The sequence below is a fragment of the Mus pahari genome, chromosome 5, assembly GCF_900095145.1.
Source record: "Mus pahari chromosome 5, PAHARI_EIJ_v1.1, whole genome shotgun sequence".
NCBI lineage: Eukaryota > Metazoa > Chordata > Mammalia > Rodentia > Muridae > Mus > Mus pahari.
In genome coordinates this window covers 157194748-157211234 of record NC_034594.1, presented here as the reverse complement: position 1 = coordinate 157211234, position 16487 = coordinate 157194748, and positions in this window count along the sequence as shown.

The window sequence follows — 16487 nt, the reverse complement described above, 5'->3', positions numbered from 1 at the left end:
TAAACCTTTCTCTAACAAGATAAACATATGTTACCATGGTAGCATATAGTATAATATATAATATAATATAATCCTATATTTGAAAACAAACCCACTTCCCATCTTCTGTTGATCTCTTGCAGCCATGTGACGAAGTTTTGGCCAATGAGATGGGAGCACAGAGTTGTTCCACTGCTGGCCGGGGTCTCCAGGAAGCTCACTTAGAAGAACAGATAGATCGGAAAAACTGGTCTCTCCTTCACCTTTCCCATTTCCTACTGTCTTAGTCAGGGTTTCTATTCCTGCACAAACATCATGACCAAGAAGCAAGTTGGGAAGGAAAGGGTTTATTCGGCTTACATTTCCATACTGCTGTTGATCACCAAAGGAAGTCAGGACTGGAACTCAAGCAGGTCATGAAACAGGAGCTGATGAAGAGGCCATGGAGGGATGTTCTTTACTGACTTGCTTTCCCTGGCTTACTCAACCTGCTCTCTTATAGAACCCAGGACTACCAGCCCAGAGATGGTACCACCCACAAGGGGCCTTTCCCCATTGATCACTAATTGAGAAAATGCCTTACAGCTGGAACTCGTGGAGCCATTTCCCAAACTGAAGTTCCTTTCTCTGTGGTAACTCCAGCTGTGTCAAGTTGACACAAAACTAGCCAGTACACCTATCTAGAATTTGATACCACTACAACTTCGGTATCCTTTCATGTGTTTATTAGCATATATTAGTTATATAATAAAGTATCACATTAATGAATTTGTATATATTTTGATCATATGGGTCCTCATTACTTCCTCTTGTCTCCTTCCCACCTCAGCTGACCACCTTCCTTTTCCCAAGTAATATTCCTTCCACTGTGTGTGTGTGTGTATGAGTGTGTGTGAGTGTGAGTGTGTGTGTCTGTGTTTGTTAGTGTGCATGTGAGAGAGTGTGTGTGAGTGTGCATGTGAGAGTATGTTGTGAAAGTGGGTGTTTGTGAGTGTGGTGAGAGTGAGTGTATGTGTGAAAGTGTGTGTGTGTGAGTGTGTGTGAGTGAGTGAGTGTGTGTGAGTCTGTGTGTGAGTACGTGTGTGTGTCTGTCCCAGTGAGTTGCTTTCAGGAACGTGGATGACATTAACAATGAATCACCTGGAACTAGGGCAAACCATCAATCAAGGAATTGAATCTGCATTGTATGGCAGAGCTGTCGTCTCACGCTTGGATGACCACATCTGGATTTCTCACAGGTGACAAATTGATCTCCACATTTTTCAGCCTCTGCTATTTGGAATTTCCTGTTACTATGACAGAATCTAATCTTGACATGATATGACCTAATTAAAGAGAAAATATTTCCATAAATCTTAGCTAAAGCAAAGCATTTTTATTACATGGATTTTTTTTCTCTAGCATAATTCAGAAAAGGTTAGGTGAATTACTTGGATGTTTTCAACTGTTTGAGTAATTTTGGTTTCATTGGAACATGAAAATAAGTCTCAGACATCCAAGTACAGCCAAGAAAGCCAGGTAGCCCCCAAAAGCCAGGTAGCCCCCAAAAGCCAGGTAGCCCCCAAAAGCCAGGTAGTCCCCAAAAGCCAGGTAGTCCCCTAAAGCCAGGTGCTTTTGGTTTACCCAAAAATAAGATCAGCAAAAGATTCTGTGAATTAAAAGAATGGCTCCAGCATTTGATGGCTGGATGGTAAGTTCTCTCTAACAATTTTCACAATGAGAAGTGAAGGATAGGATAGAGGGAGAAAATTCAGGAAGGAACTGTACTTGAACCTGGGACTTCAAGTCTGAAAATAACCATTGAGTTTGTGGCTTGGGACTGAAGGCAGCTGAGTGGGACACATGTATTACTGCCATATTTTCACCATTCATCCCTCTAGTAAATGACATTAGGTTGTTTCCCTTTCCTGGCCACTGTGAATGGGGCAGCCATAAACATTGCTGAGCAAGTATCTATGGGGTAGGATGTCCAGTTGTTTGGGCACAGGCTAAGGAGTTGTATGGCTGGCTCATATGACAGACTTATAACTTTTAGGATTTTTCTTTTGAGGATTCTCCATACTGATTTCCACAGAGGCTGCACCAATTTGCATTCTTGCAACATCAGGTAGAAGCTGTTTGTTGTCCATTTATTATTATTACTTTTTTATCTTAGCTATCTGATTGGGGTGAGATGAACTCTCAGTTATTTTCATTTATGTTTCCTTAATTAATCACATCCATTTCTGAGGTATTTCTTAGCTTTTTATTTCTTCTACAGAGAGCTACGTTTAGATCCCTAAACCAATTACAACTGGGGTATTTGCTTCCTAAACCCTTTGGGCTTTTTGTTGTTCTTCTTTGTATATTCTGTATATTAATCCTCTGTTAGATGTTTGTCTGGAAATGTTCTCTCCCATTCTGTGAGTTTCTTCTCTTGATTGATTGTTTCCTAAATTGTTCAGAAATGTTTTAGTTGTTGCCCTTAATTCCTTGGCAAGTAGAGTCATACTCAGGGAGGCCTTCCTACATGTGTGTCCCACAGGGACTGTCCATGTTTCCTTCCTACATGTGTGTCCTATAGGTGCTGCCCATGTCTCCTTCCTACACATATGTTCTACAGGTCCTGCCCATGTTTTCTTCTAGTGGTTTTAGTGTTTGGAGTTTCAGATTGAGGTGTTTATCCACTTGGACCTAATCTTTATATGGGGTGATGGATGTGGCTCTAATTTCATACTTCTGAGTGTCGACATCCATTTCCCAAGCAACTTTTGTTGGAGACACTGTGTTTTGCTCCACATGGTTTTTGACTCTGTCAGTTGTCAGAGGGCTGTAATCATGAGTACTCATATCTGGGTCTTCTAATCTATTTTGTTGGCCTACATGTGTCGGTACCATATTGTTTTTATTACTGTAGCTCTCTAATCTTGAAGTCAGAAACATCAATCTCTTCAGTATTATTCATTTTGCTCAAGATTGGGCATCTGGGGGTATTTTCTGGGCATCCAGACTAACAAGCATATACCCCCACACAGACACATACATGCAATTAAAATAAAATAGAATAAATCTTTAAAGCAACTTCCTTAAAAAAAAAAAAAGGTCAAGCATAGTAGTGTGCACACTTAATCTCTGCATTCATCAGGCAGAGGCAAGAGGATCTCTATGAGTTCTGGACTAGCCTGGTTTACATAGCATGTTCCAAGCTAGCCAGAGCTAGAATACAATGAGAGCCTGTCAAAGCAAAAGAAAAAAAAAACAAATTAAAAAAAAATCAAGGGTACCTATCAGGGCAGGAAAATTTTGTCAGATTAAAAAAGAGAGAGAGAGCTGGGTCTTGTCAGCTGGTCTGAGCTAGTTTGTGGGACAGAATGGTATAGAGGACATCGTGACCTAAAGCTATGGAGATAGCAACCTGCGTGAACAAGAAGCAGCAGCTATTTTAGAATGTGAGGTGTGATGCTGTGGGTGGGGCTGGGCCCAGAGCAGAGGCCTCGTCTCCTTTAGGAATTTAGGGCTAATTAAGATTGCTCAGTCTGCTTAAAGGTGAGAAATGGCTCCTTTTATATGTTTTTCCCATTTCCTTCATGAAAGCCACTACACACACCTTGACTTCAGTCTGCCCGTGTGAGGGGAGCAGGGCTTGCAGCCCAGAGAAGGTGGTATTTATTCCTCTGCCCTAGGGGTCTCTGATCCGCCCACCGTCTAGATTCATGTTGAATTTTGACGTCTGTCCTTACTGAGACTTTCACAGTTAAATTAGTTCCAAAGCTGAGGACGTCGCCCTTGGTGTATTCTTCCAAGTGTTCCCACCCCACCCTTCTAATTTCTCCTTGCATAGATTGACATCCAGGAAGCAAGGGTTTTCGTCCTCTTAGATTCAGTCTTTTCCCAAAGATGGAGTCGGGGACAACTGTCTTGCTAAGGTGATGTGACCTTTGCATTTGAAACTGTTGACTGCTGACTACTGAAGTACACTTTCCAGCTCATTTGCCTATCTTTCTTGTGCCCAAATCAAAATGGCCCCTGGAAAACGTAAAACATCAGGTTTCAGATCAGCACAAAACAGGAATGTTCTAAAGTGGATTTCTGACCATCTGTTAAGTCTTTGTTTTCTCACTCAAAATATCACGAATCTTTCAAAAGCCAGATAAAGTATTTTTGATTTTTTTTTTTTTTATTTCCATTTCACCTTTTGAGAAGTCTGATTTCCCTAGCAAAATGAGTCAGCCGGGATCTTTCTAACTTGAAAATGTAACAACTTGTCTTTTGGTGTGTCTGCATTCTTGTCTCCTCCACTAGATGGTGATGTTCACAAGGGCAGGGAGGACGATCCATTTGCCTCTATGAAGTTCATTCATTTTACACATTTAAACAAACAAAACAAGCACAAACAAAACAATACAAAACCTAGGCACTAGGACATTATGACTAACCACATGTCTCATTCCCAGCATGCACACACACACACACACACACACACACACACACACACACACACACTTGGGTGTGGGAGGTGCAGTCAGACAGACAGAAAGGAATATGCCTGTCTTAGTTGCTTATCAGGCCTAGGGCTGTAGCTCAGTTGGTAGAGTGCTCCCATTGCTCAACCCCTGGAACCACATAAAGCTGGCATGGTTAGAACGCAACCTGTCTCAGCACTCTGGACTTGGAGTCAAGAGGATCAGAAGTTCAAGGCCATCCTTGGAGACATATTGGATTTGAGATCAACGTAGAGGCAGATCAACTCGGAAGGCAGAGGCAGGCATAGAATATATTTTTCTTCCCCCCAAACAACCAGCATCTTTCAAATTTCAGAGAAGAGTTAATTAAAAATGATTCTAAGTGCTGGTGAGATGAATTAGTCAGTGAGAAAGGATGGTTGCCGACAAGCCCAACGACATAACTTGAATCCCAGTACCCGCATGCTGGAAGGAGAAAGAAAGTGACGGGGAGGAAGAAAAAGAGAGGTCGCGGGAGAAGGCCAAGGAGCAAATCATGTCCTTCAGAGTCACCTCACCCCACATCGCACCCTACTTCCTGCTTCCTCCAGGAGCGCCCACCTGCTGGGGACCAAGCTTTCATCCCAGGAGACTTTGGGAGCATTCCAGGTGCAAACTATAACTGGCTCCTTAAGGTCGGGAATTTAAGCTTAAATTACAGCACTATGTTGTGACTAGTTGCTGTGACTTATATCTTAACTGTCCCCAACACAACAGTGTCCAGTGGCTGGTCTTTGGGAGGTGATTGTGTCCCGAGGGCTCCAACATCATAAATAGGCTAATCCATCGGTGGATTAATAATAGCTTTTTCTCCAGCCTCTTTCCAGGCGCCATGAGGTGTGCACTACTACACCTGACTTTGAGTATTTTCTTTTCTTTCTTTCTACATCATATCCCCACCCCCCACTCCCGGATTTTCAAGACAGAGTGTCTGTGTGTAGACCTGGCTGTCCGGGAACTCGTCGCTCCCTGCCTCTGCCTTCCGCGTGCACCACCACCACCCGGCTATGTTTTCTTCGTCCACAGCTTTCATCTGTGTCTTCAATGACTTTTAGCTGCACCTGACATTTACTTTAATGTCAATCTGGTCCTGTTCAGAACAGTCTTTAATTCCTGGTCTCCTCACTAAGCTTTATTCTCAGTGCAAAATAGCCAGAATGACTACCTAGCTGCTGTTTGAAAGGGGAAAGGTTAACTGTTGTGCCCAAAGAATCGGTGCTGAGGGATTCTGTGTATAACAGCTGTTAATGTTTAAAGTTACTTCCATTTGTGATAACACAGAATGAATATGGATTTTATGTGCAGAAAGGAACCATCACAGTTCACTTTTTGAAATCTTGCGAAACCGTGCTAATAGCTAGCTAAACCACACCCCAGCACTGGCCGCTGCTGGTTAGCACTGTTCTGTCTGTTCTGCTCCTTCTCTCCCACTTCATCTTTGCACACTAATTATATACTTTATGTTTACCTGACATTATGCGCTATGTAGGCTTAGCAGAGCTCAGCCATTCTAGGTAAGCTTAGTTCTCTAGAATAAACTTTCCCCTTGGAGAAAAATATTTTTGTTGTTATAATAAAAAGCTCCATAAACTGGCAAAAATCTATTTTGAGATTTTATTTTCAAAGAAATTAAATTTCAAAATTGCTGAGATGTTAAGTAATGAATAAAATAAAGGGATTAATAATTCATTCATGTATTAATAAATATTTCAGTACCAAATGGAGCCCTGGTAAATGCACATTAATATCTTAGTAAGTGAAATTCTTTGAATGTTTTCTATATTTTAATTTAATATATTTAGTATTGACCATGGATCTATAGAAAAGAGGTTTAACAAAAAAGTCACTAATAAATATGAAAAGGAAACTTTGAGTAGTTTTAATAAATGAACACAGTCATAGTATAAGACATTTAAAGGCAAAGATCAATCACATCCTAAATGTGAGTGCTTTTTACTAAGCAGCACTCTTCTTCCTTGAGATTTGCTAAGAAGCAGAATCAGTGCTGTTTTAATGAAGTGAACTTCTCATTACATAGCCCTAAAATGTCTTCAAATATATGCTTTTAACTAATTTTAATTTTATTATTTAAATATTAGCCATAACTTTTGGAACTGTGCGCATGTGTGTGTGTATTTGTGGTTATGTATGTGTGTGTGTGCCTTTTTATGTGTTTATATTTTGTTTATTGGTGTTTTGAATTTTTTAAAACAATTATTCATTGTGCAGCTGTGTGTGCAAGCATGGCCAGGGTTTGCTCGGAGGTCAGAGGACAGACACCCTGGGGGAGCTGCTTCTCTCCTACTACCAGGTGGATCCATTTGGGAGGCAGAGGCAGGCGGATCTCTGTCATCTATAGCCTGGTCTACATAATGAGTTTCAAGAGACCCAGGGCTACTTTGAGAGATGCAATCTCAAAAAAGAGGAAAAAAAAGCTCTAGGATCTCATGGATGCATTCACCTATGCACAAATATTCACACACACCCATGTGGACACACCTTTAATCCCAGCACCTGGGAGGCAGAGGCAGATGGATTTCTGAGTTCGAGGCCAGCCTGGTCTATAGAGTGAGTTCCATGACAGCCAGGGCTACACAGAGAAACCCTGTCTTGAAAAAAACCAAAAGAAAAAACAGAAAAAAAGAAAAAGAAAAGAAAGAAAGAAAGGAAACACATTCACCTCATTAGTATGCAAATTGGCTTTAATCTTTAATAATTGATAAAATTACATGCCTATCAAAGAGTTGTTATAAAGCAAAATTTTAAATTTATTTTTTGAAAATTCCATACATAAGTACTGCGTTTACATTATATCTGCTCTTCCCTCTCTCTGCCCTCCCCTCCTTCGAGTCTCCAACTTCTCCTCTACCCACACCCACTCCCTCAGCCTCGTGTTTGAGGATATATATGATCTCTAAGCTTCCTGCTCCTGCCGCCACGCTTGCCATTTCCTGCTGTGTCTCCCTGATAAAATTGTCTCTTTCTTCCTTCATTTGCTTTTGGTCATGACGTGTTACCACAGTAACAGAAAAGTCATCACTATATTCTATAGCACAAAAACCAGGGACAACATCTAAGGACAGACACCAAAGATTGTCTTCTGGTGCCTGTGCATGTGCACCATGTGCATGCATATACATTTGCACGCACATAAATATGCACATGCATTGAATGTAGGTGCTCTGAGTCCTTCAGTACCAAATATTCAGCCAAGATTTCATTCTTTATGTAAAAATAAACATACAGTCATCTCACTGGTATGCAAATTTGCTTTATTCATTGATAAATGTTAAAACTACATGCCTATCAAAGAGTTATTTCTTTTTTTTTATTTTCTTTATTTACATTTCAAATGCTATCCTGAAAGTTCCCCATACCCTCCTCCTGCCCCTGCTCCCCTACCCACCGACTCCCAATTTCTAAGTAATGCTTTTAATTTACTTTTTGGGAATTTTGTGCATGAGTATTGTGCTTACATTATTTCTGCCCTGCCTCTCCAACTCCTTCTGTATCTACTCCCTCTCCCTCTCAAGTTTATGACTTCTTTTTCTATAATTATTATTGTTAGACACACATGCATGCACACATGTATACAACCTATGAAACCTACTTAGTGTTGCTGCTCCGCATGTGTGTTTAGGGTTGGTCCTGGGATTGGATAGCTCCCTAGGGGCTCATGCCTGGAGAAAACTGATTCTCTTTCAACACCCATCGACTTGAACACCTGTAGATGCTAATCTGGGGGATAGGGCCAGATATTTTCCCAATCTTATTGGAAAGTTGACTGGTGTTGTCTTTACATCTTGTTTAGGTGACTATACAGTCAAGATTCCTGGGTGCAACATCCCTGCCATGTCTACATAGTAACATCCCTGCCATGTCTACATAGTAAGGAGATACTTAACTATCTCACAGCAGACATTTTGATCCTCCGTCTTTACAGTAGTTCTAGGCTGTTTTCCACACTGTTTTCCCAAGCTGTACATGTTGGGGTTACGTTGTTCAGGTGCTGATCAGGGCTGAGCGTCCCTGTCACGTGCTCTCCACATTTTGACCAGTTGGGTAACTCTGCAGTGGATCTAAATAAAGTTCTTCGTGAATTATTATCAGTAGATGTTTGATTAGTCTGCCTGTTTTATACACTGCACACCAGGATTATGCATACATATATTTTTTAGACAAAAGGGGGTTACAAGAGTAAAAGCTTAAGCTCTGGTCTGGACACAGGCTGCTTTACTCAGAAGAGCACACACAGCTAAGGTGCGGTGGCTATTACGGCATACTTGTCTATTGTATCCTGCACATGCCCATCGCCATCATAACTATGCTTGATTTGCAACCATAGCCTTCTGGGAACACAGCTATGATGGACCCCAAGCTTCCTTTGTCCTCTATAGATCACTGTGAAGGCAATAGTGTGTTATTCCTCCTCTGAATATCCCCAGATTACGGCCTGTGTAAGTGTAAAAGACATTTACATGAAGTCTTTTAAAACTTAAAATTTTTATCACAATCTATTTCTGACCTAATTAATCCTTAGCTCTATTTCTGACCTAATTAATCCAGGATGGAGCTGGTTCCTCCTAGTATTCAGAGAACTCAGCCAGTCAGTGTCTTCCATGTTTATTCCTGGCTGGAGGGAGGCAAGGGACTAACTTCCCAAACCCTGGAGAATGGAGACTTGCAAGGTCCTCAAGGCCCCTCCCCAAGGATAGAGGCAGTAAACAGTTGCTGCAGAACTTAAACAACTAAGGCAGAGTTGCCCCGAGGAGATGCTCCAAGCTGTCTGGCCACTGCTTGGCAGGGAGAGCTCCAGGGGTGCAGTTTTCATGACATGTCACCTTGCTGGGTGGCCTTTTAAGGGATGTAGCTGTTAAGCAGTCCAGTCAAACTCCTAAGTGTAACTCATTGGTTCCCCAGGTTGACTTCACGAGAATCATTCCTTGGAACTGGCGTTGTTTCCCTACCTGGGGTGAAGAGACGTTTGTGTTGTGTCTCCCCGGGAAACTCCCATACAGCATCAATTTAAGGATCACTTAAGGATACTTTCCCAGATATGGTCACTGTTACCATTGCTAGTCCCAGAGAAGTTGCAGGTCTCTACTTTACGGCAATGTTTATTCCTTTATTTGTACAATCTCTGAGTCCTGTAGTAGCCAATAAGCACCAAGAGGGCTAGACATGAAGATCTTCTTGTCTTTGGTACGGCACTTCAGCACACCCTCAATAAAAGTTTCAGGAATTTTGATTAATAGAATTAAAATTAAATTAAAATTAAAATTAAATTAAAAGAATTTTGATTAATAGCATTGGTGAGCCTGATCTTTCCTTTCCTCTAACCCTCGACTGGCTTCACAGTTGTCACAGTTGGCAAACTGCTGGCTTATTTTTGTTCCTGAATACAACTGTTTTGAAAGGTTGCCAGCCCCGTGTATTTCTAATGTGTGGACAAGGTGTCTTGGTGAATAGCGGTCAGGATGCTTGTTGCATGCGCATGCAACAGCATGCTCTCTCACTCTCTGCCCTTCAACTTCAGTAGGAGTGTGCTAGGCTCTCTAGCGAGGTAGGAACCCAGAGGTTCTAAGTTCTTTTCCTAATTTGGAGAAACCACTAGAGGGGGCAGTGACACTCTCTGTTGAACATGGATTGTAGGATAATGGGGTCAGATGGGTCTGACTTCTCCCACTTACACAGCAAGAACAGAGAGCCAAGAAAGAGGAAAGGGTTTCCCAAGGGCTACAGGCAAACTAGACTAGACTACAAGACTAGAGCATTGACTTTTGCTTCCCTGCTCCGGCTTCTACAGGCAGCACAGTCTCCTGCTTCCAGAGCTTGGAGGAGTCCTAACGGCTATCTGGATGTGGACCATGAGGGAAAAAGCTGATTAACTCATCCAGAATTCCCTGCGCTGCCAACGTTTTCACCCAAGTTTATTTATTAGTGGTCTGGATGTGAGCACGTGTGCTGGAGGGAGGAAAACCACGTGGTAATGGAAGTAGCACTGAGCCCCTGCACTTCCTGTAAATGTGACACAGCTGATAACAATGGCTACTGCTCTGTTTTCCTTGGAGCTGCTTTCTGTCACCCCTTGGCCAGTGTCTACCCCCTCCCTACCACTTACAGAGGCATGGGCCAGTGGCAGGTTCTGGCTAACCACAGCTCCACAATTCCTCCGTGGCAGGGGAGGGTATCAACTTCAGGTGGATGTATGAGGGGCCTCGGTAGAGTCTTAGAACTCAGAATCCTATGCCCACATGGTAAGTCTTGCTTATAGAGCAGATAAGAGAGTTCCGGAAAGACCCAGAGCGAAGGCCCAGGCAGAGAACAGAGCTCCAGGTCCAATCCTCTCACCTTGGTGCCTGCAGCACCCCTCACAGTCTTTGAGTTGCTCTGAGTTATATTACTTACTAACAGTTCCTCCTTTTCCTCAAAGATCCTTTGACTTGGATCTTTGATACTCACAACAAAGAATTTTGGTGCAATTAATTCTACAGCTTGTTAGAACTTACCAGAACTAGTTCCAAAACTGAGTGGATGGGCTGTTTGGCATCACCGGGAATAGGGGATCATTTTCCTTCTCCATATGGCCGATAGGATGAAGACAAGACAATCTTTCAAGAACAGCAGTTGAAGATGCAGACCAATCAGCTCTCGGCATTTCCCGTCTGTCATCTGTCTTCGCTCAGCCAGGAAAAATGAGTTACCAGTGAGACCAAGGGCACAGGCGTGTGACTCAGCGACGTCTGTTCTGCCTATAGCACAAGCTATATTCTTAAACACCACACTGTTTTGCAGCTCATCCTCTGAGTGGTGAACCAGGATGGCTCATCTGTATGGGCAACCCCGGGTAGTTAGAAGTGCCGTGCTGATCTCAGGGAACCGCGTTCAAGCCCCAGCTCTGACCTTCTCTGAACATCGTACATCTCTGGCCTCTACTTAATCAGCTTAAAACTATAGTATTTGAACAACACCCTCTGGCCATAAAGTTATACCATCATCAAGTTCAGTATATATTTTGAGACCAGCATGTTGATCTAACTGACCTTGTCCACTCCCAAATTGCGCTTAACTTCACTGTTCTCGCCAGTGCCCAAGGCAAGCAGATGCAGCATCTTTCACTATCTTTCAAATAATCTCTGATTCAGGCACAAAAGTGCAGCCTGGCCCTCCCTCCTTAACAAATCATTTGTTACCCTGAGGCTTGAACGTACGGTATGGCATGGAGGAGGACGAATGCCTTTTTCAGTGATATTAATTACTGTGAAGTAGCAATTCTGTACTTCAGGGCCTAGGAGGAAAGAGCTTTCCTCACATTCTCACCTCTGCTTCCCAGACTCCCTTAACACATCCACCTCCCAGGCTGTGAAGAGCCAGGGTTGCTAGGAGACCTGTTCGACTGCGGAATAAAAAGGGAAGCAGATACTTCCTGGATGCCCCCATCTAGTTTTAAAAGACTGAGTTAAAGTACAAGTGGAGGTGGTGAGGGAAGGGAAGGAGGGGGAAGGGAAGATACACGTGAGACTCTGAAGTCATCCTTGTTGGGCCCAAGCGTGACTTCAGAAAGCATGAGCTAAATCTGTGCGCCCCGGGTGGCAGTGTGGTACGGTGGAGCACAGCATAACTGGGTGGGGGGGATGATCAATCAGACCCTGAGAGACTCATTTAGGATGCAAAGTTGAGGGTCCTTTACAGAATGTTTGGGAACATATTCAGTTGGTAGCATGGATGTAACCCTGGGTTCAAGTCCTAGCACTTCATAAAAACTAAACACGGTGATACTCAAATGAAAGGCCAGCACTCAGTAGGTGGAGGCAGGAGGGTCAGGAGTTCCAAGTCTTCCTCAGATACATACTCAGTTAAAGGCCTCCAGGGCTACATGATACCTCTACTTCTTCATCAACAAGGTGAGGTCTACCCTATGATCTTAGTTACTGTTTTGTTGCTGTAATAAGACATCGTGACAAAGGAGACTTAGGAAGACCTCATTTTGGTTCACAATTCCAAGGCATAGTCTATCCTGACAGGGGAGTCAAGGCAGCAGGAACCTGAAGCAGCCGGTCACCTTTTATCCTTAGCCAGGAAGAAGAAAACAACGAATGCTGGTGTTCAGTTCACATCCCACTCTTGATACAGTCAAAGATCCCAGACCAGAGGATGGTTCCGCCCACAGTGGGCAGAGCTTCTCATCTCAATTAATCTAATAAATAATTCCTCACAGGCGTGCCCAGATAGGCCCATATCCCAGGTGATGCTACAAATCATCCAGTTGACAGCTGAAAAGCCATCTTACCGGTTCTCTCATGCTATTATTGGTGTGTTTTCTGGACATGGTATCTGGCATATGTGCCAAGCTCAATAAATGGTCATTATTATTGTGCTTGTCATTGTTGTGATTGTCCTTGTAGGTATAGATTTTGTCTCTGTAAGTATTTTTAGTTGCCATGGAGTAAAAACACTTTTATTTATTTATTTATTTATTTATTTTTAAGACAGGGTCTGTCTTCTACCTCAGCCTCCTGACAGCTGAGATGATAAACATATGCCACCAAACAAACGTCTTTACCATAGACCTTGTCACCGTTTAATGTCCCTCTAAAGGCACATTGTACTATTCCTATACATGTCTGAAGCATATACTTAGAGTCTATTTCTTTCACCCAACCCACAGGCACCATGATCTTCCATAGTTGTCTCAGAATCCAAACCCGAGAAGCTGAAATATAAAGCATGCACCATCCATAAACTCAGGAAAACAAGCGTCACTGGCCTTTCATTCCTGACTCTGAGCATTTTGGCTAAGCTGAGTGTGGTATGTCCCCATCCAAGAAGGCACTGTTTGGTGGGGCATACACCTTCCTTGGGTACCTCTGCTGTCCACCTAGTTTGGTCCCATGACCTGGACAAAGCTGCCTTGCCTGGTGTTACTCAGGCTAATTGCTTACAGCAGCAGCTTCTTAGACAGGAGGCTGGCAGTGAGCTCTACACTAGGAGGATTCATAGCCTGGAAAGACATAACACTTCCAGACATGTGGTGGCCAGGTCACGTGAGGTCTGGGATCATCTGAAACAGGGAGCTTCCGGGAATGCTGCCTCTTGCAATGTTGCCCGGCAGACACTGGAACGCAGCTCTCTCTGAATTCAGAAAAGAAAACAAAGAAGGCAAAACAAAAGATGATGTGCTAGCTTCAAAACTCTGAGGAGAAAGAGCATTTGTAAAACTACCCACAGACACACAATAACTCACTCCGCAGCTCTCAGACTTATTGATAATCCAAAGCAGGGATTAGGGGTGGGGCTAACCTGGCCCAAACTTCTGCTACCTATGAGGATCATCTCTGGAACATCAGTGAACATTAAGTTCTTCTGAATGGCCAATAGCCTGCTTCAGTTAAGCAGCTCCAGAGTCGTGACCGTTATAGCCGTGGACTACCTCTGCAGCTTCAGCTGAACCACATATGGAAGGCAGCCAGGGAGGAGGGGGCCCGTCCTTCCAGGAGGAATCCCTATCAGCTGTAGCAGGGAAAGGGGTTGATAGACAAACACGGACTCTAAGAAGTGCATTTTTTCCCCTTTGTCTTTCATGATGATGTTGCTAATCCAAAATTTCCAGACTGCTTAAAGATGTGTTCATGCCCATCCTTTAAGCAGGCTCATAAATTAATAATATGTTTCTGAAGCTGCTTTAATGTTATTTAGTGATACACACATGCTTTGGGTAATGCATATTATGCATATGCATTACATATATTATACAAATTCAGGTAATCTTTAACATGTAAGTTAAAGAGAAAATTTTTGTCTGTCTCTCTCTTCTTCCTTTCTTTTATCCTGGCTCCCTGCTCAAGTTTCAAACCTAAAGCTCAGCTTTGGCCCAGCCTTTTCCTTTGACCTTATGCTGAAAGTATTTCTTTAGAAGCAACAATGTTATTCTTGTGTCTGGTTCTCCCACTTGAGGAAAAGCCACCCACTTTTACCCTCTTTATGTAAAGAAAAGAGAGCTTTGACTGTGCTGCACACCACCTGTCTCCCGATTCTCACTTGAGAGGAACGGGATGTAATAAACATGGAGATGACCCATCTCGGGTCCTGGCCAAACTGGACAACAGCCAGGATTCAAACTCTTTTGATTTCTGCCTCTGCCAGCTGCAGATGACTGAAGCTTGCTCTGCGCTGCTGTCCTTTCTGTCCCAAGCCCTCTTCAGCAGTCACATAAGAAGTTGCATGCAGTGCACCTGGTGGTTCAACTCAGTCTGCCAGTCTCTGCCTTGCCCTCTGACTCTCTTGGTGTGTGTGTGTGTGAAAGGCTTTAATACAAAAGGCTATATTGTAAAAATCAGTTTCTGAAGACCCTGTTCTACCACATTTTCTCCACTTTCCCCTACTTTGAACACAGAACACAGTCCACACAGACCTGTATGTACACACGATGCCTATGGCTTGTGTTTTAAGGTTATGTCCCTGAGTTCTCTGGAATGGCTTCTGCAAGCATGGAGTTTATAACCCGGCATGTCATAAACACAAAGCATACACATCTGCTTAGGATGCTTACTGTATTCAGGGACGTTCAGGTTCCTTTTACAGAAGAGCGGAGGAGAGGACTCTCAACCCCTTCAAGGGTACACCTCCAGTGACCTAACTTCCTCTTCTCCTGAAGTTACCCCCTCCCAACAGCAGCCAAACCTTCAGCATGGAGCTCTTGGGGGACACCCCAAATCTAAACTCCATCTCTTCTTCTCAGCCCGGATGCCACTTCCAGAAAACAGTAGCACATTAGTACTAGCAGCTTGGTGGGCAGAAGCAGTTGTCTGATAGGAGGATGCTTTAAGTTCCCTTACACACAGGGGCTGGGATTCAGAGGAGACTCTGACAAAGACCACAAGCAAATCGGCTTGACTCAGCTTTCCTACACTGAGAGATGATCAATACCCGAGAAAGACAAAAGCAAAATCTGTGTGAAAGCAAGGAGTATTGATAACCTTCTAGATCAGAGAGGAGACACAAGGAGTATTGATAACCTTCTATATCAGAGAGGAGACACATTGAGCTCTGCAGCTGCAGAAATGGGGCCCAGCTGCTGTTTCTGTTTCTTTTCTTTGTGTGTGTGTGTGTGTGTGTGTGTGTGTGTGTGTGCCTGTGTGTGGATGCTCACATGCAAGCAGGTATGTGTGTGTACATATTCACATACAAGCAGGTGTGTGTATATGGGTGTGTGTGTGTGCATGAATTTTCATGTTCATGTGCAAGCAGATATGTGTGCATGTTCATGCGCAAGCACGTGGGTGTGTTCACATGCGAGCTGGTATGTGTGTGAATGTTCATATGCAAGCAGGTGTGTGTGCATGAGTGTGCATGTATGTGCATGTTTCACATGCAAGCCCGTGTGTGTGCAAGTATGTGCACGTGCATGTGAAGGCAGGAGGATGGCACTGGGTATCTTTCTCAGCTACTCTCCACTTTATTATTATTATTATTATTATTATTATTATTGTTGTTGTTGTTGTTGTTTTGTTTTCGAGACAGGGTCCCTGGCTGTCATGGAACTCTGTAGACCAGGCTGGTCTCAAACTCAGAAATCTGCCTGCCTCTGCCTCCCAAGTGTTGGAATTAAAGGCATGCGCCACCACTGCCCAGCTCCACTTTATTTTTGAGCCAGGGTCTCTCATTGAAACTGGAGCTCACCAAATCAGCTAAACAGACTGGCCAGCACGTCCCCAGCCGGAGAATTATAGGTGTGCACTACAGTGCCTGGCTTTTCACAGGGGTGCTTCAGACTTGTGAAGCCAGCATGTTACTGACTGAGCCATCTCCCTAAAGTTCCCAGTTGCGGTTTCCAGCGATTGCACATATTAGAGTCTGAATAAATTATTTTTTCTCTCCAACGTGGTTTTTAATTATCTACTGAAGCTTTTGGGGCTTAATGAATTGTTTCACTTAGCTAAGTGTTGGGATTACTACGGAAAACCCTTACCATAACGTGTGCCTATCCTTACCATAACGTGTGCCTACCCTTACCATAACGTGTGCCTA